The 26025-nt window shown below is 44.2% G+C and overlaps 1 protein-coding gene and 1 long non-coding RNA gene across 3 annotated transcripts in view; one reads left to right on the forward strand and one right to left on the reverse strand.

The window, feature by feature from the left end:
• Positions 1-19809, reverse strand: part of EPCIP (exosomal polycystin 1 interacting protein) — a 29431-nt gene extending 9622 nt beyond the window's left edge. Inside the window, exons 1-2 of the mRNA XM_064273194.1 lie at positions 19152-19809; positions 473-560 (exon numbers count right to left, since the gene is read on the reverse strand). The gene's annotated coding sequence lies outside the window, so the exon portion shown is untranslated. The remainder of the gene's footprint in view (positions 1-472; positions 561-19151) is intronic.
• The window catches only part of LOC104845924 (uncharacterized), an 84527-nt gene that overhangs the window by 25857 nt on the left and 32645 nt on the right, over positions 1-26025 (forward strand). For both annotated transcript variants that reach the window (XR_010318725.1, XR_010318724.1), the window contains exons 2-3: positions 6921-7086; positions 22828-22884. This is a non-coding gene — a long non-coding RNA (uncharacterized LOC104845924). The remainder of the gene's footprint in view (positions 1-6920; positions 7087-22827; positions 22885-26025) is intronic.

Here is a 26025-nt window from a genome sequence, read left to right on the forward strand (position 1 = left end):
TCAGCTACCCAAGTGCTACCTGTTAAGCAACATAGCATGAATACCAATGGAACTTTTGGTTAATGGTAAACTTTAATTTCTAACTAGATGAACATCCCCCCCCCCCCCAATATTCATCTGTTTACAGATCCATTCATTCTCTTGCTGGCCTCCTAGGAAGTAATGTGCCAGAGTCAATTGTAACTGTGTTACTAGACAGTGAAGAGGCTGATTATGTATCAATGTGGACTGCCAGAAGAATGAACAAATCAGCCTAGGACCAACAAATCAGTCTTAAAAGAAATATAATTAGAACAGCCCTTAGAAGCAAGGATGGTGAGTCTTTGGCTTTCTTACTTTGGACACATCATCAGGAAAGACCAATCTCTAAAAAAGGACACCATGTTTAGTAAAGTAAGGGGTCAGTGAAAATGCAGGAAACCCTCCATGACACAAATTCACACAATAGCTACAACGATGGACTCAAACATACCAACAATCATGAAGGTGGCACAGGATCAGGCAGTGCTTCGTTCTGTTGTACATAAGGTCATCATGAGTTGGAGCCGGCCCAATGGCAACTAACAACATCAATAATATAAGAACAAATTTTATGAATTGATTTTTCAAGCAATTTATTGTAGAGATTCAACACAACACTAATCAATATATAAGTGCTGCTGAATGATTCTAAAGAAGAACTGACGCTTTTGAATTATGGAGTTGGCGAAGAATATTGAATATGCCATGGACTTCCAGAAGGACAAACAAGTCTGCCTAGGAAGAAGTACAGCCAGAATGCTTCTTAGAAGTGAGGATGGTGAGATTTCGTCTCATATACTTTGGACATGTTATCAGGAGGGACCCATCCCTGAAGAAGGACATCATGGTTGGTAAAGTAGAGGGTCAGCGAAAAAGAAGAAGACCCTCAATGAGATGAATTGACACAGTGGCTGCAACAATGGGCTCAAACATAGCAGCGATTATGAGGATGGCACAGGACCGGGCAGCGTTTCATTCTGTTGTACATAGGGTTGCTATGAGTCAGAACTGTCTGATAGCATTTAACAACAACTAAAAAACGATCCTAGATAAGGAATGAATGCATGTGTCATTTAAATATCAGTGTCCAGTGGAGACACAAATGTCCGCTTGGGGGAAAAAGCCCTAACAAAGTAGAGCATGTACTAGATTGCCTGGCATATAATAGGTAGGAAGTCTCCTTTTATGGTGTCGTTGGAATAAGATAAGCATCATGGCATACGGCGGCAGATTTCAGTATTGTAAAAATAATTAAATTTCCTGTGAATTACCTGTTATTGCATCCTAAGGTAAGAGAGAGACCAAGCAATACAATTCAGTTCATCTATATTTACCCATGGAATTGGCAAGGTACTTGGAATGAGACCTCTGACTAGGCAGGCCTAGAGCTATTGACAGGGCCACCCCAGAGAGGCGGGGGAGGAATTGATGGAAGGGCCGGGCTGGGGAGCAAAACCTGCATCCAAAGAGTAAGCAGACAGCAGGAAAGAAGCCAGGTAGACACACAACACTACAGCAGGAGATGAGGCCACAGGTTGGAAAAACAAGGCAGTGAGAAGTCCAAGGGAAGCAAAGCTGAAACTACTGGGAATCAGACAGACAGCCAGTGTCATAGATTGAACTGTGGCCCCCCAAAATGTGTGTCAACTTGACTAAGCAGTGATTCCCAGTATTGCGTGGTTGTCCACCATTTTGCCATCTGATGTGATTATCCTATGTGTTGTAAACCCTAACCCCTGTGATGTTAGTGAGGCAGGATTAGAGGCAGTTGTATTAATGAGGCAGGACTCAGCCTACAGGTTTAGGTCGTATCTTGAGTAAATCTCTTTGGAGATATAAAAGATAGAAGTGAGCCGTGGAGGGGAACCTCATACCACCAAGAAAGAAGCACTGAGGGTGGAGTGTGTCCTTTGGACCTGGGGTCCCTGTTCTGAGAAGCTCCTAAACCAGGGAAGATTGACTACAAGGACCTTTCCCCAGAGCCAACAGAGAGAGAAAGCCTCCCCCTAGAGCTGGCACCCTGAACTCGGGCTTCTGGCCTCCAAGACTGTGAGAGAATAAACTTCTGTTTGTTAAAAAAAAACGTCCAGTTGTGGTATTTCTGTCATAGCAGCACTAGATAACCAAGACGGGCAGACAGGTAGCACAAGTTGTCTGCGGGTGTCTGGAGTGCAGGGAGGGTAAAAATAAGCTTAGCCAAGTAAACTTGAACAGCTGGTGGGACATTGGTTCAAGCAATCCTGACTCCATTCCTTCATTCAACAAATGCTCATTGAGAATTAACTAAGTGGCAGGCATTTTGTCAGCCCTGGGGACATAGCCCAGAACAAGGCAATCCAGGTCCCAGCCTTCATGGAGCTTATGTCCTGACAGACTTGAACCTGCTTCCTGTTGCCTGTGGTACCCAAGGCTGGGCCAGGCCTGCAAGTGAGGACCACGAGGCTGCAGCAGTGGGCAAAAGGGGGGAGTTAGGTAGGGCCATCACCGACTGTGTGCCAGGCCCTGGCTTAGGCCCAGTAGGGGAAACAAAGATAACCAGGACATGGACCCCGCCTTCCAGGGGCTTATACTCAAAGGAGGAAGACAGGTAAGGCTGAGCTGAGAGGGGCTGTGCTAAAAATACAAATAGTTACAGAAATGTAGCAGAGACAAATTCCATTTGGGGGACTGGATAAGGCGGTTTAGAGAGTTTTGTGTTTATTTTGAATTTGGCACAAGGTTCTGTTAAGGGATTTATTAACAGGTACATCTTGTAATAAAAGAAAGGGCTTGGAGAACTGGTGGAGGCGGAGCTGTCTCTGAACAAGAGGTTTGGCAGCTTTATATGGCGCTGGAGTGTGATGGTGACTACCCCACTTAGTAAGTAACAGTGAATAATTTATTAATTACAAGAGAATTTTAGGTGACCAGCTGTCCCAGATTCCGCCAGAGGCTTCTGGGACAGCATGTCCCAGGAACCTTGTTATCCCAGAACTAGGAGTGTTGCTGTCAGTATCATTGGCCCACTCTGACCCCAGCCTTAAAGGGAAAGTGGGTAAAGATGGTCTATACAGGGGCCTGGATCATCCTTTCAGGTGCTCCATACTGTTCAGAGGCATGCGTGGAAGAGGAAAAGAGTGAAAGGGAAAAGGATATTGCTGTCCTGGAACTTGCAGGGCTAGAAGTCCCCACAGGGATTCGTGAGCAGCTTTCCAACAGTCAAGCCCCTGGCTTGACCTCAGGGTGGTCCCTGCCTCCTGGACATGAAAAACCAACACCAAAGCAGTTGCTGTCGAGTCAGTTTGGACTCATGGGGACCCCACTGAGTCAGAGCACAGCTGTGCTCCACAAGGCTTTCCATGGCTGAGTTTTCAGAAGTAAATCACTGGGCCTTTCTTCTGAGGCACCTGTGGTTGGACTAAAAACTCCAACCTTTCAGTCCAGTCGAATGCTTTAACCATTTGCACCATTTATCAGGGATGTCCGAAGGCTGGAATAAGGAGGCCAGATGCAGGAAGCCTAAGAAAGGTGGGACAAATACCCCTTGTCTATGAGGTATTTATGAGGGTACCACAAAGAGGCCAGCTGGACATTTATCGACTTCAGTTTTACCATGAATTTCTTTCTTTAGACTTGCTGAATGTGGACGGCAAGAAAACCCTTCAGTTTGCTATGTGTTTGTTCACCTGTAGGCACATTCCCGTGGGACGTAAGGAGAATGGCCATAATATGTTACACTGTCCCTGCTCCTTGCTGTGCCCCTGCCCGGAGGGAGTGCAGTGAGGGGGGATCATGTTAGAACATAGGAGGCAAGTCGCAATGAGGGACACAAAAGATGGGGCGCTGAGGAAGTGCCGTCGGGCCAGGAAGACCCAGGGGGTGCCTGCTCAGCAAGGCCCCTGACTCTCCCACCACTGCCACCTCAAAGCCCGTCAATCTCCTCTGTCCCGCCTTTGGAATTCTCAAGTCCCTGCCACTCTATGGAGCCCTGGTGGTGCAGTGGTTAAGAGCCTGCTGCTAACCAAAAAGATCGACAGCTCAAATCCACCAGCTGCTCCTTGGAAACCCTGTGGGGCGGTTCTCTACTCTGTCCTTTTGGGTTGCTATGAGTCGGAATTGACTCCATGGTAATGGGTTTGGTTTGGTTTTTGGTTTTACAACTGTACGCTAATTACATAATTTCCCTTTTCTCTTTCCCATTCAAGAAATAGTCTCCTACTCAGATATTACTTCCTTTTTGAAGCTTATCATGTCACCTTCCTCCTACCTGTCCCCAGAAAAAAGTACCGACTTAACAACCGGAAAAAAAAAAAAAAACCAAATTCATTGCCCTTGAGTTGATTGCAACTCACAGTGACCCTTAGGACAGGGTAGAAATGCCCCATAGGATTTCCAAGGCTGTAAATCTTTACGGAAGCAGGCTGCCACGTCTTTCTCCCACAGAGTAGCTGGCGGGTTTGAACCGTCGACCTTTCGGATAGTAGCTGAGGGTTAACCACCAGAATACCAGAGCTCCCTGTAGACTTAACACCCTATACAAATTGTTATTATCACACTGTGATGTGATTCTTGGTTCAAGTGTATCTCCACCGGAGTATCACCCCTCTTTCTGGCTCCGTAGTCACAGTTTCCAACATTGCATCAAGTGCATAGCAAGGTCTCAACAAATGTTTATTGAATGAATGAAAAAAAATAGTTTATCAAATCTTAGTATAGTAAGACTTTTAACTGCTAGTCCTAGAAATCCAATTCAGACTGGTTAACTTTAGTTAAAAACAAAACAAATCTCACGCATTTGAAGTCAAGGGAGTATTTCAGGCATGGCTTGATCCAGGTGCACAAAAAGAAGTGGCCAGGAAATGAGCTTCATTTCTTGCCTCTGCTTTCCTCTGTTTTGGCTTCATTCTCAGGCAAGTTCACCCCTTTTGGGGACAAGATGGTCACCAGAAGGTTCAGGTTTTCTGTTACCAGTTGAGCAACTCCCAGAGACAAAAGTCCTGCTTTACCAACAGTATGAAGCAAAAATGCACGGGTCTCCCCAAATCACATGCCCAACCATGCGGTTGATGAGTAGGACCGGCCACACTGGAGACAGCGAACTGAGAGGATGGCGGTAATCAGCAAGCTTCACCAGAAAGAGGCAAGGTGGGCAGTCAAAACAGCAGCTGTGCGCTAGTGCCCGGGGGTGAGCATGGCCATCTTCCTCCTCTCCTGAGCACTCTTCTGATAAAAGAATGCTCCAAGAATGTAGGTGTGTGTCTCGCTTTGGGGTACACCCAGGATCCCAAACCATCTCTCTTGTTGAATGACCTGTCACTCTCCCCTCTGAATCCTCAACAATTTCTGCGATGACACACCTTGGGGACCGCATTTGTGAGCAACATCCTTGCTTCGCTCCCCACCTCCTGACTGCAAGCTATGTTTCTTGGGGTGCCTAGATGCTGGCTTTGTTCTGCCTTTACCCCAGGACCATAGCTCAGATCTGTACATGAGACTGTTTGCTTCTTGCTGGAACACCTTATCAGTGTCTCGTCCTCTTACTTCCCCAATTTCTTCACCTGAGTCTTTTCTCTAAGTGCTTTTCCGCTTTAAAAAAAAAAAAAAAAAAAAATCACTTCTAATTTTGAATTAGAACTCACTTTTCTGAATTAGAATTTTAAATCCCTTTTTAATCCTAATTGCTGAAAGGATTTTGGAGAAGGTCACCATGTTTTTCTGCAGTTATATATATTTTTTCTTTTGTGCTGAGACTATAGAGTTTAAAACACTGTTATTCATGACATTTCACATCTGTTTTGGGCAAATGATCCAAATGCTATCCTCCCCCTGACACACTATCTCCTTACTGGTAATATCTTCTTATAAACAGAACTAGTCCAGTTTGAAACATTCCTTTCGGAGTCAAGTGTAAACATTATCTAAATGTTGGGTGTAATCCTAGATTGGAAAGGAATCTGTGCGGAATTTGTTTTGAAGTAACTGATGTCTGTATCTGCTCAGTTCAGAGGTCGTTGCCTTCGTGCAGCTAGTTGCTAGTATTATTTGCTATAGAAATTTCTTCAGCTGCAATACGAAAATAATATTCGAATTGATCTCAGGATAACAGTAACTCTGGTTTTTAAACATGCTCAGTGATTTAAAGGCTCAAAGATTAAAAAAATTTTTTTTTACTTGTTGCTGAGAATCTACATAGCAAAACATACACCAATTCCAGTTTCTGCATGTACAACTCAGTGACACTGATTACATTCTTTGAGTTGTACAACCACTCTCACCCACCTTTTCTGAGTTGTTCCTCCCCCATTAACATAAACTCATTGCCCCCTAAGGTTCCTATCCAGTCTTTCAAGTTGCTGTTTTCAGTTTGATTCCATATAGATAGTTCTTAAAAGAGCACAATGCTCAAGGCAGACATTTTTTACTAGTTAAGCTACGCTATTGTTTGGTTTTAAGAAGACTTCAGGGAATGTTTTTGATTTGAGGTTTAAAGATTATCTCAGGGCAATAATTTCAGGGATTCATCTAATAAAGGCTCAAAGATTTAATGATCATAAACATTTTTAGTATCTGGAAAATTTAGATGGATTTACACCACCTGAGCTTTTGTTATGGTTGTATAAAAGCCATTTAACGTGTCTCACAGTCTAGGTGTGTCAGAGACTTCTGTTGTTGTTAGTTGCTGTTCAGTCAATTCTGACTCATGGAGATGCCATGTGTGCAGAGAGGAACTACCTCATAGGGTTTTCAAGGCTGTGACCTTTTGGAAGAAGATTGCCAGGCTTCTCTTCTGAGGTGCCTCTGGATGGGTTTGAACTACCAACCTTTCTGCTAGTAGAGTGCTAGATTCCTATCAATATCCATGTTCTTGTCTTTTCCCTTGACACACTCCTGGACTTCATTTCCAAGTTTCTTTCATCTAGGTGGAGCCATGTGACTGAGTTCTGGGTAGTGGAACATGGCTGCAAGAGCCCGTGAAGGACCGTTAAGGCCCCAGAGAATGGCAGAACTATAGATGGAAGCTTGAGTCCCTGAATGACTGTGTGCAGCAGAGTGTACCTCTCCTCCTTAAAGACATAGGAGAGTAAGGTAAGTGATAAACAGACCTTTACTACTATAAGCCAAGATATTTTGAAGTTTGTTATAATAGAGTTTACACTGATGAAATACCTGTAAAAAAAAAAAAAAACCCTTTGCCGTTGAGTCGATTCCAACTCACATTGACCGTATAAGACAGAGTAGAACTGCCCCCGTAGAGTTTCCAAGACTGTCATCTTTACAGAAGCAGATTGCCACATCTTTCTCCCACGGAGCAGCTGGTGTGTTTGAACTGCAGACTTATCAATTAGCAGCCAAGCACTTAACCAGTGTGCCATCAGGGCTTCTTCTGACTAATGCAGCAGGTATTAATATTTTACTTCTATTTATGATTTTTTACATCTTCTTTTCTCCACAGAAAATGAGAACTAAACATTTAGAGAACACTTATTTTGTGCCAGACGGCGGCCTCATCAGTTGCTGACAAGTCAGCTCTGACTCATGGTGCCCCTACGTGTGTCAGACGAGAACCGCGCTCCATAGGGTTTTCAGTGGCTGATTTTTCAGAAGTAGGTCGTCAGGCCTTTCTTCCGAGGCACCTTTGGGTGGATTCAAACCTCCCGCCTTTCAGTTAGTAGCCGAGCACATTAACTATTTGTACTACCCAGGGACTCCGGGTGCTGAGATCAAAGAGGAAGAAGGTATCATCGTTGCCCTTAAGGAACTTGAAATTTGCCTAAGAAATTTAGAATGTGCTATGGGAACAAACAATTAGGCAACGAATTCTGAGACAGTGCACTTGGTGGGTGCTTATGAAAGATGCCGATCAAGTCTTGGGAAGGGAGAAACGGGAAAGGGGGTGCTATTTAGGCAAAGAAGGGGTGGGAGTGAGGAGAGGTGAGGCAGTGCAGATAGAAGGGTCACGTGAGCAAAATCTCAGAGAAACTGAAGTGCTTGGTGTGTTCAGAGCACATTGAATGACTATAAAAGATGTCTCGGAGCCCATGAGGCTGGGAACGCTGGCCAAGCTTAGAGGTTTGGACTTCACCCTGACAACCAGTGGGTTTCCAAACTCTTCTGATTTTTACCCCATCAATAAAAACTTTGAAAAACTCTCCCTAATAGCTACCATTTTTTAAAATTTATCAAGTGCCTACCTGCAATACCATATTTATTTATTATTTATATTGCAAACAATGCACAAGCAGTAGAAAATTTTTTAAATTTGGATAAAAGATAAATGAAAACGAAAGCTTCAATAATTTCAGCCCACGCCCCACTGGCTGGGCTTATGCACCCCTTTGATGTCAGCACCCCCCTTGGGAGCCCCTGCAGGAGGCAAGAAATCAGGCAGTGAAGTCTGGTGGGAGGGCTGTTTAGATCTGTGTTGAAGGAGGGTAATTTAGGCTGCCAGATAGAGGCTGAAAGGGAGACTAGAGACTGGAAAATGACTTCTAAGTAAGAGAACACTCTGCCTTTGTATACTCTTTGAAAGTTTATCTCTCCATTTGCTGACTCCTAACTCCAGGCTCCCAGGATAAATCTGTTTCCATATGTGGAATCCTTGAAGGGGTGGAGAGGACCAAGAGGGCAGAGTTAGGAGATAGGGGTGGGGACGAGGTTCCTTCCCTGCTGTGGGCATGCAGCCGAGAGTGCCGCCTGACCCCTGGGTGGGGGGACCCGTAGGAAAAAGGAGGGCCCATCTGGGCAGCAGTGGAAAGCTCTTTTCATTGGGAAAGTCTATCCTGGAGACATCTACTCTGCTCCTGACAGCCACGTGTTTCATTAGACCGGCAGCAAGACCGGCTGCTACGGAGGACTAGTTATGGGCAAGACTATGAAGTCAGCAGAGTATCACTCAAGTCCCTAGGTTCCCCTCACCCTGCCTTCATCTTAATTCCTTGGTCATTCCCTGAACCACTCTTTCTGGGTTACTGGCGTGAAAATGCACACTCAGAGAGGGGTCTAATATCAGTTGTTTAAGCCTCCTCAGTGGTCCCTGGGTGCAAACAGTTAAGGCGCTCAGCTGCTGACTGAAAGGTTGGAGGTTCAAGTCTCAAGTGCCTTGGAAGAAAGGCCTGGTGATCTATTTCTGAAAAATCAGCTATTGACAATCCTGTGGAGCACAGTTCTACTCTGACACACATGGGGTCACCATGATTTGGAATTGACTAGGCAGCAACTTTTTTTTTTTAAGCCTTAATAGGAATTAAATCAACACATTATTGCCCAAGGGGATTTATACTTTAAGCCTTAGACCTGCTTTGCCCCTTATTAGAGGAATAGCAAGGCTCAAATGGCAAGTGTGGGAGAAGTATGGGGTGGAAATTCTCCAGAGACCCCAGAATTGGGGGGTCACCTGTTGAGGCCCAGTTCCCACCCTCCAGAGGTGGCATGCAATTACACAATCACTGTCCCCATCTAGGCTGAGGGGGTGATGCTGACTATTCAGCATTACGGGGCAGAGGTGCTCATGGGACGCTGTGTGAAGCCTTTAGGTGGAGGACCCTGAAAAGCTCTCAAGAAAAAGGAGTTTTTTTGCATTTTCCTTTTCTTTGGCTCTGTTCCACGAATGCACCGCTCAAGGTTGGTCAGAGATAACACTACTTAAGATGACATTGAGGGGGGAATGATATCCTTGCTGTTTAATATTTCCAGGTTTATAAAGTTGAAAGGGAAGTTAATTTGGGTCTCTCCCCAATGTTTTCTCACTGCGATGAGTGTTGTCTTTCCTTTCTTCTTCACATTCCACAACAGCACACCCCCGCCCCCTGAATTTTCACACGCCCTTACAAGTATCTCCCTCTGAAGTCTCTGCTCCTGGCGACTTCTGTTGGCGAGGCTGGAGTCCCCTGTGTTGCACAGCTGGTTGTGAGAGGCAGGGGACAGAAGCACCACGACTCTGATTGATGGGGGGCTCATTTTGGGGAGCTCGTTTGCTTTATACGGTGGGATCTAAACTGCTTGGCTTTCTCAGGTGGAAGGAGAAGTTAAAATTTCGTGTCTCTCTAAGTTGGAACTAGGCAAAATTAGCTTCAAGCATGTAGTTGGGGTTTTACAAGGACACAATAAAAACTATGTTATTGTTCACGTTCAATTCACACTGCACGGTGTTGGGCCAGCCACGGAGCCTCCTTGGGTCTCATTTCTCTCCTTTTGGCACCGGGATGATAAGACGTAACACAAAAGGTTACGATAGAGGAAAATAAGATGCCTATGGTAGTAGACACAGTACCATTAGTACTACTCGCTAGTACCCATTGGTACTACTCACTAGTACCCATTGGTACTACTCAGTAGTACCCATTGGTACTACTCACTAGTACCCACTGGTACTACTCACTAGTACTTGCACTACTCTTCATGGTGTTGCTCTTGTTAGTTGCCATCACATGGGCCCTGGATTCATGGTGACCCCATACACAGCAGGATGAAATCCTGCTCGATTCTGCACCATCCCCATGACTGGTTGTGGATCAGACCATTGTGATCTACTGGGTTTTCACTGATACTACTTTGATTTTTTACTGTTTTTCATTATTTTACTAGTTTTATTAGTACTACTCATAAACGCTGATGTTTTGTAATTTCAGAATTATAGAGATTATAGAATTATAGTGATTAGCATGTTGTGTCAGGGCACCCCAAAAGCTACCCCAGGGAAATATAAAGTAACTGGTTCATTAAATGCACTGCTTACCTTGAGAATTTGAATAGAGAGCAGGCTAAGCATCAAACAAAAAGGCCTGTTTGCATCATTTTTCCTGTAAACAATCATAATCAGGCTTATAAATGTCCTTCTGTAAATTCTGGGGAAAGGAAGGTCCTGAAATTATTAACGAACAACTCTGGCACATGGAAATTGATTGTCCAATTCCCGTTTCTTCTAATTTAAATGTGTGTAAGATGTTTAAAGGAAAAGTAGAAACGTGGAACATGATCAGGACACTTTACTTTTGGTCTCTTACCGTGCCTGACGGAGACTGTGATGGCTGTATAATGGCCCCCTCAAGATGTTCACTGCTGCTGTTGAGTCAATTCTGACTCATAGTGAGTCTATGGGACAGAGTAGAACTGCCCCATAGAACTTCCAAGAAGCAGCTGGTGGATTTGAACTGCTGACCTTTTAGTTAGCAGCCGAGCTGTTAACCACAGTGCCACCAGCGCTGGTGGTTCCTTGCATAAGTGGAGTTGTTGAGGAAGAAGGGAGGGTAAAGAAGATGCATTCCTGGGGCCTGGGGTGGGAAGAAAAGAGGGATGGAATTGCTGCACGCAGCCTCTTTTCCACCCAGCCTAGGCCTTAGGATGAGCCCAGTGGAGCTGCAGGCAGAGACTGAATGGACTGCTTCAAGAAGAGCCTGAGACGGGGCATAAACAGTCCCTGCCGGGGCGACAAAGCTTTACACAGGGTGGGAACAGGGCACTCTTCGCAGTTCTGCCCTGAGCACAGCACAGCTCTGGTGCGGTAGGAATGGGAGCAGGTAACACTATTTGGCCCCTTCTGTAGAACGGATTGGGGTGCCCCTGAGACTGCTCTCTGGGCAGCAAATCACCAGAGACCCCATGGCAGAGGCAAGGGACAGTTAACATCCAGTGGGAGCCAGGCACAGAAGCACGTGAGAGGGCCATTTGTAAATATAGGTAAGACACACCTGGGGCCTCCACAAATAGTTAGGAGGAGACCCTGCTGGGCAGAGAGGGTGGTTGGGAGGAGGCAAGGACCTGTATCAGGTAGGTGAGAGCATGAACCAGCAAAATACAAGCTATTTGTGTTAATATAACCTAATTTGTACCCACTGAATGGTAAAGCCAGGTTTCAAATGGATTACTGATTTGAGATTAAAGTTACTTAATCTAGAAATGGACTAAAGCGATCAGAAGCTCATAGACTAAGATGACTAAGAACCAATTTTGTGTTTTGAAATCGTTGGCTTAACTGGGTGTTGATTTCACCCACTAATCTACTTATTGGGTGTTGGACTCCTGGTTCTTGGCATGCTGTGTAGGTCATGTTTCTGATGTGACAGAGCCCTGGTCTCCTTATTGTCCACAGTTTCCCCATTCCTAGCACAGTGCCTGACACATAGGTTGTTGTTGTTAAGTGCCATCAAGTCGGTTCTGACTCACAGCAACACTATGTACAACAGAATGAAACACGGGCTGGTCCTGGGCCATCCTCACAATCATTGCTTTGTTTGAGAACATCGTTGCAGCCACTGTGTCAATCCGTCTTGTTGTGGTCTTCCTCTTTTTTGCTGACCCCCTACTTTACCAAGCATGAGGTCAAGGAATCAAGCTTGACACACCAAGGCTCTCCATTAACACTGATATTGTCCAAATGAATCCCTGCATTGGCTAAGTCATACATCTTACTGACCTTTGGTACCTCTTTTGCCTTTTACCTCCTGGAATTGTGGACTGTATCATGTTACCAAATCACCAAGCAAGAATCGTCTCCTTCAGCAGGAATTTCATTGCATGGCCTAGCCACGACAGGAGAACCACAGGACATTTTGAGTATGGAAGAGCGGGTGAGAAATTTGAGCGTGCTGTTCTTTGCTTTACCTATGAGTCACCCACAAAAACCATGGATGGATGACATCTGGCAAAGGTTCCAAGAGGTCACCCCAACTTCCTGTCACTTTACCAATGAGCCCAGAGTAGCTTCACAGTTGCCTTGGAACTTTCCTGTAAATCTGATGGGACACGGGGTGACACGCTCACTTACAATGATAGTCTGAGCCCCTGATCACTGTCCTTCCATTTCACGCCACACCCTCCCAGGACCTAAGCAAAACAGAGTTAGTATAGGTTGATCTCACAGATATTTGTGAGCATCACAAAGCCATTGCCCTAACTGAGATTATAATGAGCCCTGCTGCAAAATTTCTCCATAATTGAACATTTGAGAGTCCAGTCTTGTAAAGCGAACTCAGGGAAAGCTTTGTTCAAATTACTGGGCCTGTCATGTGAATGTGAGCTTGCTGAGAAAATGAGTCAGACACTAACCCTTTTCCTAGGAGATAGGAAACAAAAATGCTGGCAAACCTTTAATATTTTAATTACCTGCTTCCGGAACAATAAAAGGGGATTCAGACCTTCCATTTGCAGTTGTACATTATCACAGTCCCATAAAGTACCTGAAACTATTTCCTCAAGATGTAAGCCTTACGCTCTTTCCTGTCATCTATATTCAAGTTCCAACCTTTAGATTTTAAAAGAGTAAGAACTGAATTTTCCTTTGCTGGTTTTAATTTAAAACTTCAGAGGCAAAGGCTATTGAAGCCCTGTTGCTTTCTTGAAAGTTTTTTTAAAGGTTTTAAAATGCCTTCTGGAAATGACGATTAAATGTAATGTGGTATTCCACGGAAACAGCAGTCAAGAAATCAAACAACATGTTCCATTGGGCAAATCTGCTGCAAAAGAGCCCTTTAAAATTTTTGAAAAGCAAAGATGTCACTTTGATGACTAAGGTGTGCCTGACCCAAGCCATGGTCTTTTCAATCACCTCAAATGCACGGGAGAGCTGGGCAATGAAAAAAGAAAACAGAGGAAGGATTAAAATATTTGAATTGTGGTGTGGTGTTGACAAAGACTATTGAATATACCATGAACTGCCAGAAGAACGGAAACCCTGGTGGCATAGTGGTTAAGTGCTACGGCTGCTAACCAAAAGGTTAGCAGTTCGAATCCACCAGGCACTCCTTGGAAACTCTACGGGGCAGTTCTACTCTGTCTTATAGGGTCACTGTGAGTTGGAATTGACTCAACAGCAAAAGAACAAATCAGTCTTAGAAAAAATACAACCAGAATGCTCCTCAGAAACAAGGATGGTAAAACTCCCTCTTGCTTACTTTGGATACATCATCAGGAAAGACCAATCGCTGGAAAAGGACATCATGTTTGGTAAAGTAGAGGGTCAGTGAAAACCAGGGACACCTCAATGAGATAAACTGACACAATAGCCCCAACTATGGCCTTAAACGTATCAAAGATCATGAAGATGGTACAGGACCAGGCAACTTTTCCTTCTGTTGTACATAAGGTTGCCATGAGCTGGAGCCAACTTGATGGGAACCAACAATGTAAACAACAATGGAGCCAACAGTGCAACCATCCATGTCACCAACAATGTAGTGAACCATGTAAGCAATGATGTAACCAACCATGTAAGAAGTTAACCACAGGGGAAACTAGTGGGGGAGTATATGGGAACTTTCGGTACTACTGTCACAGTCTTAAATCTAAAATGATTCTAAAATTTTAAAAGTTTATTAAAATAGAATGCCCCCTGATCTTATTGATGACTTCTTGAAGATAATTTTTGTTATAACAACAACGTTCCAGCAGATGATGGGGGCATCACAATTTGGTCAAAAACAAGTGCCCATGAAATGGTATCTAGAGACTGACAGTTCTTCAGACCCCCTGGCCGTGGAGAAGAGCCTGGCTTCCTTCATGACATTGGAGATCCAGCATTTCAGAGAGGCAAATTGGAAATAATCCTTTTATGGGAAACAGATCAAAACTGGGGAGGAAGAGGTGTTAGGGAATACTGTGGGAACAAAGACTAAAGTAGGGGGGGTGTATAGGGTGTCTCTCTTCACTTCCGTTGTATTTTCTAATTCTCAAATCTAGACTCCGTTCTTCCCTTATGCTGCTGTGTTGCTCCGGCATCTGGAGAACTTTTCTGTCTCTCATCCACTAAGAAACCACCTTCATCTCGTAATCCATCTACAAATCCCACCCCTTTCATGCAACTACTTGGGTAAGGCAGCTGAGCGATGTTCTTGCCTGCCTCAAACCTGCTTTTCTTATAGGGCCACGTCAGTCTACTATAAAAGAAATTAAAAACAAGCTTTTATAAACAAATCTGTAATCACAGAGAGTCAGAGTTTTAAGCCACTCCAATGAGGCTTTTGTTGCCACCACTGACATCAGTGTGAGCTTGCTGAGAAAATGAGTCAGACACTAACCCTTTTGCTAGGAGATAAGAAACAAAAATGCTGGCAAACCTTTAATATTTTAAGTACCTGCTTCCAGAACAATAAAAGGGGATTCAGACCTTCCCTTTGCAGTTGTACATTATCACAGTCCCATAAAGTACCTCGTCATGTATCAGGTCTCCAGTGGCCCCCACCAGCCAACGTGCCAAATCCAAAAGTTAATTTTCTGGTCTTGTTTCACTTGATTCCTCAACAGCATTTGATATGGTTGCCCATTCCCTCCTTGAGGGAAGAGCTTTTTGTTCATCCATGGTACCACGTTCTCTTGCCATTTCAGTGGCCATACCTTCTCAGTCTCTTTGCCTGGCGTCTTCACTTCTCATCCCGCCATTGTTGCAAGCTTCAGGCTTAGTGCCTGGTGCTCTTCTCCTTGTACATCCAGTCCCTCAGTGATCACAGACTCTTTCATGGATTTAAATACCATCTATATGCTAAGGAGCCCTGGAGGCACAGTAGTTAAGAGCTTGGCCGCCAGCCAAAAGGTCAGCACTGCTCCTCAGAAACCATATGTGGTAGTTCTACTCTGTCCTATAGGGTCGCTATGAGTCAGAATCGACTCGACGGCTGATTGGAGTTCCTGGGTGGTACAAACAGTTAACGTGCTTGGCTGTTAAACAAAAGGTTGGAGGTTCAAGTCTGCCCATAGGTGCCTCGAAAAAAGGACCTGGCAATCTACTTCCAGAAAACCAGCCACTGAAAACCCTGTGAAGCACAGTTCTACTCTGACACACATGGGATCACCACGAGTTGAAGTTCCCTCGATGGTAACTGGATATGCTGATGATTAGCAGAGTTGCATCTCTAGCTCCTAACCTCTCCTCTGAGCTTCATACTCAGGCATCGAACGTCTTACTTGATAGCTCTACTGGATGTATGGTAGACATCGCAAATGTAACAAGTCAAATACACAACTCTGGACTCCCAACAAAGTTCAGACTCCTGGGTGGAGGAGAGGTATTATTATATCAGTATTTTATTGCATCAACATTTTACTGCCCTTCAGCCCTGTTCCCAAGGCTAAGCTAGCTAAATAGAGAAAATGGTCATTGGTAAGATGCAACCAAAAACCAAACTCACTGCCGTTAAGTCAGTTCCAACCCATAACGACTTTATAGGACAGAGTAGAACAGCCCCATAGAGTTTCCAAGGAGCAGCTGGTAGGTTCAAACTACTGACCTTTTGGTTAGCAGCCATAGCTCTTAACCACTGCGTGACCAGGGCTCTGATAAGGTACAAGGTACATTAAAATTAGAGATGTAAGAGATACATGTATATTGAAACCTCACTGAAATCAGTAACTGTACCTACTTTTTATTCATTAATAAGTGCTACTTCTATGCCAGGCACTGTTCTAAGTACTTTACATGTCTTATGTCACTTAATCCTTACAAAAACCCTAAAGTAGATATTATGGTCCCATAGTCACATCAGAAAATGGAGACAAGAGAGGTTAAATATCTTGTCAAAGGTTCGAGAGCCAGTAAGTCGGGCAACTAAGATTTGAACCCAGATAGCCAAATCTTAAGGAGTCATGGTGGCAATTGTAGTAGTGTTCCTGGCCCCAAGGTCATGTGCCTGCTGGAATGATGTTCCATGACTTCTATTCTATTACTGAACTTCATGGTCTTTAACCTAACATATGTATAAAAACCTCGTTGTGATTGAGTAGGAAACAAAAGGAATTAAGTGGGTTCTATTTTACATAATCATTTCAGAAACACTTTTTAAAAGAGGAATTAAAAATCTTTTATTGCGGTAAATATATACACAACAAATGGTTTGCCATTTCAGCGTTCTTCCAGTGTACAAGTCGGTGACGTCACTTATGTTTACCATGCTTTTCAACCATTACCGTTATCCATTTCCATGTTTTCCCATCACCTTTAACAGAAGCTCAGAGTTCCCTAAGCAACAGAGTTCCCCTTTCTCCCACCTTCCCACCCGCCCCTGGTAACCACAAATAAACTCTGGTCTCTATATACTTGCCTATTCTAGATATTTCATATACGTGAAATCATACAGCAAACCTGAACCAAAACTGAACCAAACCCATAACCATCCAGTCAATTCTGACTCATGGTGACGCTATAGGACAGAGTAGAACTGCCCCATAGGGTTTCCAAGGAGCGGCTGGTGGATTCGAACTGCTGACCTTTTTGTTAGCAGCCAAAGGCTTAACCACTGTGCTACCAGGGCTCCCAAAGGGAACTTTTATACTTTAGATTAAAAAATAAGTTCCAGTTCATAATCAGAATAGAGAACAGCATTAGCTAAGTGCTGCTTCTGTTAATACAGGCTTGGATTATAGGACAAAAAACATCTCAGAGAGAGAGCCACGAGGAAGTTCGGCTAAAATACGTAGCCACTGCTCCCTTCTTCTCCACACAGGTCCTTGTGAGAGCTCATTACAGAATGGCTATCAAGGTTTTTCTTGGATCACTTGCTGTATGCTCACCTCAGCTGGCAGAAGTGCCCCCTAATCACACATCCACGGGGCAGCATGGCCTCCTGCTCTTCCTCCTGCTCCCACAGACACCGAGGAAGGAGCCACTGCTCCCTGAATCTCAAAAGCTCTGAGTATGCCAGCTTTGAGCAAAGAAAAACATTGGTGGGGAAAAGAAAGTTGGGAAATCTTTCAGCTGTTGAAAATCATTCCTTTCCATGAATACTTAATTGAAACTGTTATTTTCAGAACATGCCCAATTCCTGTCAAAAAAAATTTAGTAAAGTATAATAAAAAATTCAGTAAAAAAATTTTTTTTCTTCCAAAAGCATTGCATTATTCAGTCTTAATAGATTTTTAAAAAAAAGTAAAAACTTTCTCAAGGATGACTCCATTCATGAAAAGAAATTTTCAAACAAGTGAGGTCTGATGTTTTTGGTAGTTTTTAAGGACAGGTTTTTTTTTTTTTTTTTTAAATAAATATTGTGCGCAATGCATGTGTAACATTTCCTTTCCCTAAGTGGTTAAGCATTCAGGCTGCTAACCAAAAGGTCCGCCAGTTCGAATCCACCAGTTGCTCCTTGGAAACCCTATGGGGCAGTCGGAATCTACTCGACAGCACACAACAGCAACAACATACATCAAGGACTCCCTGGTTAGCACAAACAGTTAAACGCTCAGCTACTAGCTGAAACGTTGGCAGTTCGAACCCACCCAGAGGCACCTGGTGATCCATTTCCAAAAGGTCACAGCCTTGAAAACCCTGTGGAGCACAGTTCTGTTCTGCACATGTGGGTCGCCATGAGTTGGAATCGACTCAATGGTAACTGATAACAACAACGTATACCAACACACTTAATACTAAGTACTGTCCAGAAGCATTTACTGAACGATGAAGTATATACTGGACTGTGTAGGGACTACTGGGTCTGACCAAACATCCCCAACACCTATATCATCACTACATTATCATGTTCATTTGTTTTTACTTTTGAATAAAATGGCCAGCTCAAAAAGAGTTCACTATCCTATCCCCAAATGCTAATGCTTGTCTAAATTTAGTTTTCTCCTTTGTATGTTTTTTTCTAGGGGCTAAACTATAAAATGTAGCGTGTAAATGCGTAAATATACTACTATTAAACGATAAAAACAGCAAAGAAACAATATAAGCTGATACTTTGAGAATTCGTAGTTTTCTTTGTTTAGGCTCACAATAAGGAAAGGAACTCTTTTATCTAATTATTATATAGCATCAAAGATGGACAGGAAAGTATAGCCAGATGTTATACAGTGGAAACAAGAAGCCCAGATTCCACAGAGATATCCGTTATACAAGGTTAGCATAAGTGCATTTATCTATTTAGGGACTAAAGGAGAAGGTCATTGCATTGTTTGCTTAATGCACTGAAAACGTTTCCTTTTAAAGGCAAGATCTCTGTACAGAGCAATTCGTATCCTGGAAGCCTAAAAAAGTGCTCTGTAGTGAAAACCACCCGTCAGTGTATCTTGTGTTCAGGAAATGCAAATATGACAAGAGGGAGGTGACCGACAGCGGCCCTTAACACCGTCACAGAACTTTCCTGCCATGCAGAAGTTTCAAAGCTATTAAAAACTGTCCGTTAACAGATACACACTTTCCAAAAAAGAAGGGCAGCTAAATTACTTACATCTCCCAGTTCCAGCAAGGCTCGTCTCTCCCTCGGCTCTGCAGCCCCTTGTCTGGCCGCTGATCCTTCGCCCTGGCTTGACAGCTGGTTAATCTGCAGGCACTTGCTGTTCTTTTCCGCTTTCAGAGGGCCAGCAGCCCTCCTTGTTTCCATGGCAACCAGGAGGCTGTGGCTGGCCTACCGCTCCTTTAGCCACAGCAGGAGAGAACCTGCCTAGGCAGCTCCTCGTCGCTCTTTTTGGGCTCTAAGCTGGGAAGTTTCCAGAAGGAGCGAAGGAGGCTGCTCTGGCTGCTGACCCTGAAGTACTGACACCGATGGAAGAAATCTTACGTTAGCAGCGAATCCAGTGAATTAAGTAGAGCACGGAGACGCCGCGATACTTTTGCCTTCGTGATTTGTTCTACTCTCTTAGGTCTGGGGAATGATTTAAAAAAACCTGTTCCGTCAAGTTGATTCTGATTCATGGAGACCTCATGTTTTACAGAGTAGAACTGAGCTCCATAAGGTTTTCTTGGCTGTAGTTTTTATGGAAACAGGTCACCAGGCCTTTCTTCCATGATGCCTTTTGGTTAGCAGTTGACTGCGAATTGTTTGTGCCACCCAAGGACCTGATGAGCCTATGCTAAATGTCTGCCCTACTGTAAAAATTATCCTCTTGGGTTGTTCCAAAGAGGAAATGAACTCATTTCAACTCTATACATGTAGTCCTGTTTTTTTTTTTTTTTAGTTCATTAAAAAAAAAGGCACAAAACAAATATATAAAAAAATATGCAGCATAACAGTAACCAATGAGTCTCCCTAAATGTAACGTGATCAAATGTGTGGGGCTCTCACTAATTAAAAACACAAAGAGACCAGAACACCTGATTTGCAATTACGGGGGTGCAGATTGTCCAGTATTTTTAAAGACGAGAGCACCTCACTGGGAAAATTCATTCACTCATTTATTATTCATCTGGTGAACCATCACACACACCCAGGCACTGTCCTAGGAGTTTTGAGAGACACAGAAATAGATGTACTGGTTCTTGTCTTCTAAGAGCCTATCGTACAAAGGGACGATTGTATAAGTTGATTGTGGGAAATATTTGAAGGGCGGTGCAGAGAAAATATGTGGTGGTTTCAGCAGAGGTGAGATCACGTTTTGGCAATGAGGCTAGGGAAGTGTTCCTGGAGAGACAGCATTTGGTTTGGGACCTTGAAAATGGCTAGAATGTGGGTGCTCAGGTATGAAGGAAAAGGAAAGTATTACGGATTGAATTGTGTCCCCCAAAAATATGTGTTGTAAATCCTAACCCTTATCTATATCTGTGGTTATAATCCCATCTGGGAATGGGTTCTCTTTGTTGTGTTATTGAGGCACTATTAATGTAGGGTTGTCTTTTGACATATAAAAGAAGCAGATTAAGCATGCAGAGATGGGGCAAGGTAAATGCCAAGGAGACAAGGATCAGAAGATGTAAAGAGACAAAGACCTTCCCCTAAGCCAACAGAGAGAGAAAGCCTTCCTCCAGCGCTGGCGCCCTGCATTCGGACTTCTAGCCTTTCAAACCATGAGAAAACACGTTTCTGTAGTTAAAGACACCTGCTTGTGATATTTCTGTTATAGCAGCACTAGATGACTAAGACACATAGTATGCCTCATAGAGTGATTCTTTGACCAGTGGGGGACAAGCTGGTGGATAAATCCTTCCTCCTTTCTCTCCCAGACACATAATCCTGAGATGCATGTTGTTTGGCTTCTCAGGGGTCCATGGGATCAAGCATCTCAAGCAATTAAGAAAATTGCCAGAGCAAAGGTTGGGAGATGAGTATCAGGTCTATTCAGTTTTTTTGAAAGCCAGTGAATCGTAGTCAGGAGTAAGGGAATTGCAAAGAGAAGAGGTGAACCCACTGTTGTTGGTGTTTAGTTTCTGCAAAGCAAACACTTGAATTCTACTATCTAAGAATGGTGGAACGTAGACCTTGGTTCAAATCTTGATCCTGCCACCTTCCAGCGAATCATCTAAACGTTGTGAGCCTCAGTCTCCTTATCTATAAAGTATGGATAGCAAGAGTAGTTGAAAGGTTCAGGTGAGGACTAAATGAGATAATATATGCAGGCAAGCTGTCTGAGGATGGGGGAGGGAAAGGCTGGCCGGCCATATGACAGCTGCCCCAGCTTTTCAGAGCAATTGTGGCTAGTACCATAGTTTGGTGTACTCAACATCTGTTCCAACATCTTTCTCTCTTCCCTGCCTCTACTACAGAGACTGGAAAGCGAAAATACTCATCTTACAGCTGGGGTTTCCTTGCAGCTGGGATTCCCTTGCAGCTAGGGTTCCCTTGTAGCTAGGATTCCCTTGCAGCTAGGATTCCCTTGCAGCTAGGGTTCCCTTGCAGCTAGGGTTCCCTTGCAGCTAGGATTCCCTTGCAGCTAGGGTTCCCTTGCAGCTAGGGTTCCCTTGCAGCTAGGGTTCCCTTGCAGCTAGGGTTCCCTTGCAGCTAGGGTTCCCTTGTAGCTAGGATTCCCTTGCAGCTAGGGTTGCAGATAGGATTTAAGTTGTATTCATCGTTTGTATTTGATTTTGGAACTAAGTCACACGGAGAGAGGGCCATGAGACCTTGGGAACTGAGTTAGGTGGGGAGAAAGAGGAGAGTGCGTGACATCTGTTTTGCTGACCTGGGTCTCAGCAGAAGCAGTGTGGTCTGGAAACTAGCCACTATGGTGGTGGATTTCTGATTTAGTTGCTTCCTGGTTCTGACAGATGTGGCATGACTGTGGCACTGGCTTCCTGCTGGAGGATGTGACATCTTAATTCAGCAACTTCCTGATGGTGGAAGAGGCAGCCCCTCCCTTGATGGCTCAATTCTATGATGACTTTCAGTGTTCAGCCTAGAGTAAGCTTCTTCAGCCCTGCCAGTGGTTCAAAAAGAAAACTATCTGTATGTCATTAAAAATAACTCTTTCAATTTAAACCAGCTAGTGTGGACTCTGTTGTTTGTAACCAAGAATCCCGACATATCAGTAACTTGTAGTTGTTGTTTTTAGGTGTCGTAGTAACCCTATGTACAACAGAACGAAATAGTGCCCAGTCTTGCGCCATCCTCACAGTTGTTGTTTTGTTCGAGCCCATTGTTGCAACCACTGTGTCAGTTCATCTCATTGAGGGTCCTCTTTTGTGCTGACCCTCTACTTTACCAAGCATGATGTCTTTATCCAGGGACTGGTCCCGCCTGATAACATCTCTGAATTCTCACCATCCCCCTTCTAAGGAGCATTCGGGCTGTACTTCTTCTAAGATAAATTTGTTCATTCTTCTGGCAGTCCATGGTATATTCAGTATTCTTCTATCTGGTCAGTTAAGTGGCAGTTTGCCAGTACTGCCTCGTCTGCTTCTTCCTTCTTCCTGCTGGAACGTAGATACGATGCTGGAAGAGTGGCACCCATAAAAAGGTGGGAAGGGCTGGAAGATGGAAGGAACCTGGTGCCTGAGGGCATTGCTGAATTCCTGTGCTGCCTGGTCTGCAAGATGGAGATAACAGCACTTGCTCACAGCTGTCTTAAGCCACTGACTGAAATAAACTACGTAAAGCATTTTGCACAACCTGGGCAGAATGGAGGTGTTTGATAGTGTAGCTATTCTAATTATTACTCTTTGGCATTTTCTCTGTTTTTGACCTTGATGCCTTTCAGGACCCCTTGGAGAATTGGGAACTGGACTGAAGACAAAGAGAGCGAGAAGGCGTGGAGGTAGGTACCTCCCTGGAAACTTGAAGGCCAGGCAAACAGTAGCTGATGAAATATGGCTGGATCTCTGTGTGTGGTACGTTAAACATTTACCACAGGTTTTTATCTCCTCATCTTTTCAAAACATTTCATTCCACTTGCTCTTTGTATTAATTGGAACACATAGTTTGATAAGAATGAGTTTTGGGAAGAGTAATGAAGTCACACCATAGACTCCTTTTTTTGTTTAGCTGGAGAGTCTTCTGGTGGGTGGAGTTCTATGGGCATCTAGTCTAGCTTTACCCTTGACTAATTTTACTTTATTTCTTTCTTTCATTTTAATTACAAAATCAATACAAGCACCTTATTACAACACTCAAGCAATATCCAGTGTTTTAAATGAAAGTCCACACCCCCCTCTCCAACTAACTCTGCACAAATAACATCTGGTGTTTAGTCTGAACAGAAGCAAACCTTGCTTTGTTTTCAAACCTTAGAACTGCCTTGACTGCTAATAAACATGCTTGTTCCCTAAACTTTTTTACCAGAATGCCTGAGATTTCACTGTTTCCAACTCAACAGCAAAGAAAAATGGGCCTACTCCTTGCCCTTTTAGACCTGTGACCCATACCCTACACCCTTCTCCCAAGCATCACCATTTGAAATCTCTACACCTCCAGACGTGTGTGTGTGTGTGTGTGTGCATGTTAGCTGCCGTCCAGTCGACTCTGACTCATGGTGACCCCATGTACAACAGAGCAAAATGTTGCCCAGTTCTGCACCATCTTCTATGTTTGAGTCCATTGTTGCATCTACTGTGTATTTTGAGTTCCTTCCAACCTAGGGGCTCATCATCTTCCAGCGCTATACCAGACAATATTCTGCTTTGATCCATAGGATTTTCATTAACTAATTTTTGGAAGTAGATCACTAGGTGTTTCTTCCTAGTCTGTCTTAATCAGGAAGCTGTGCTGACACCTGTCCACCATAAGTGACTCTGTTGGTGCTTGAAACACCAGTGGCATAGCTTCCCACATCACAGCCATATGCAAGCCACCGCAGTTGACAGACTGACAGAGGGTAACAGACAGGTGGTGGCCACCAGAGCCAGCTTCCTCCAGATCATTACCAGTATCTTCTATTACTTCATCAAGAGCTGTTACTTCCGTCCAGGGCAACTTCAATTGCCACCTCAAGTTCTCCCTTTCCATTCAAACTCCTTCTTTGGTAACTTCAACATCTATATCACTCAGCTGGTTGCAGAATACAGACATTCATGTCCTCACCCAGCAGTATTGGTTGTGCTCTAGACCTTGATATCAGCATATGGCTCTGTTCACCTTCCAGAGGAACTTCCTCTTTTATTCTTTCTCCCACGCCCGTGTACACTGCATGTGCTCATGTACCTATATACCATGGTGTTTCTGGTTTTACCTCATTTGTTCCAGCTGCTTCTGGCTCCATGATGAGCCCCGGGCTCCATGATGAGCCCCGGGCTCCATGATGAGCTTCTCCAAAGCTGCCTCAGCACCACTCAACGACCACTACCCGTTACCTTTGTCATGCACTCCGTACCATCTGCCCCTAGTGTCTAGTCTCCTGGTGCTGCCGTAGCAGAAACACCAGACTTGGGTGGCCTTAAAGATCATTAATTTATTTTCTCACAGTTTAGGAGGCTAGAAGTCAAAATTCAGGGCATGGGTCTAGGAGAAAGTTCTGCTTTGTCTATTTCAGCTTTTAGTAGCCAATGATCTTTGGATTCCAGGGTTTGCAGATTCATCTGCCTCCATCATCATCAGATACCATCTCTCTTTCCCCTTTTCGTGCTCGCTTGTCTCTGCTGCTCCCTGTAAGTCAGAAATGATTAGGTTAGGGACACGCCCTATACTGATATGGCCTCCTTCACATAACAAAGAAAACCCTATTCCCCAGTGGGATTTCATCCACAGGTATAACCAAAAACCCATTGCTGTCGAGTTGATTCTGACTCATAGCAACCCTATAGGACAGAGTAGAACTGTGCCATAGAGTTTCCAGGGAGCACCTGGTGGGTTTGAACTGCCAACCTTTATGGTTAACAGCCATAGCACTTAACCACTGTGCCACCAGGGTTTCCATCCACAGGTATAGAGGTTAGGATTCCAACTTATATTTTGGGGGACACAATTCAATCCATAACACCTAGATTACCCCCACAGCCTGTTTTCTCAACTCCTGCTCTTAGAGGGAAAGAATTCATGGAGAAAATGTGAAGAACTAAAAGCTTAAGATGCGTGGCTTCAAGTGAACCCAGCTGCAGTTCCACCATGCTTTCAGTCAGCCCTTGCCCAGCAGCTTTGATACATTTTTCCACTTGCATCAAATGCTCACTCCTCATGCTCATTCTTGTAAGGATCTTGCACATTATTTTTCTGAGGGGAGCCAGGGACCTGGCGAGGGCTTTACTCATCATCCTGCCTACACAGACATTGTAGTGGGAGTTCAGGGCTGAGCAAAGAAAAAGCTCTGACCACAAGGTGGCAGTGTTACACAGCAAGCTAATTATTGGGACTGCTGTTTTGACAGCTGCATGCAGGGGGCCCTCCAGAGACAATGGCGCAGGGAGCCACTAGAAGGGGAAGAGGGCAAAGGAACTGGGGGGACAGGGGAGGGGGAAATAGGGGGGTGCTAGGTGATGCCCTTCAGCAGCAAGATGGGGAATCTCTAGGTCAGAGAGCTCTAGAGGGCAGGGGGAGCTTGGGGTCTTTATAACCACTGGATTTATCTTATCTGTGGTTTGGGCAGGGAACCCTGGTGGCACAGTGGTTAAGAGCTTGGCTGCTAACCAAAAGGTTGGCAGTTTGAATCCACAAGCCACTTCTTGGAAGCCCTACGGGGCAGTTCTACTCTGTCTTATAGGGTCGAGATGAGTAGAAATCGACTAGACGGCAATGGGTTTTTGCTATCATTCATATCTCCGGCTACCAGATGTTGGGCACAGTTTCATGGGGTATGCAAAGCAGGCAGCATTTAAATGACTAAAAAATCCCCTCGTTTGGGCTATTTTAAAAACAGTTGGATGTGCACAAATTTCAATTTGGCAGTAGGCTTTATAGGCTAATGGGCTTCGGCCTATTGTGAAGAAATGAATAACGTAAGGCTATCTGTGGTGGTTAATTTTATGCA

This window comes from Loxodonta africana, chromosome 20, assembly GCF_030014295.1.
Source record: "Loxodonta africana isolate mLoxAfr1 chromosome 20, mLoxAfr1.hap2, whole genome shotgun sequence".
Lineage (NCBI taxonomy): Eukaryota > Metazoa > Chordata > Mammalia > Proboscidea > Elephantidae > Loxodonta > Loxodonta africana.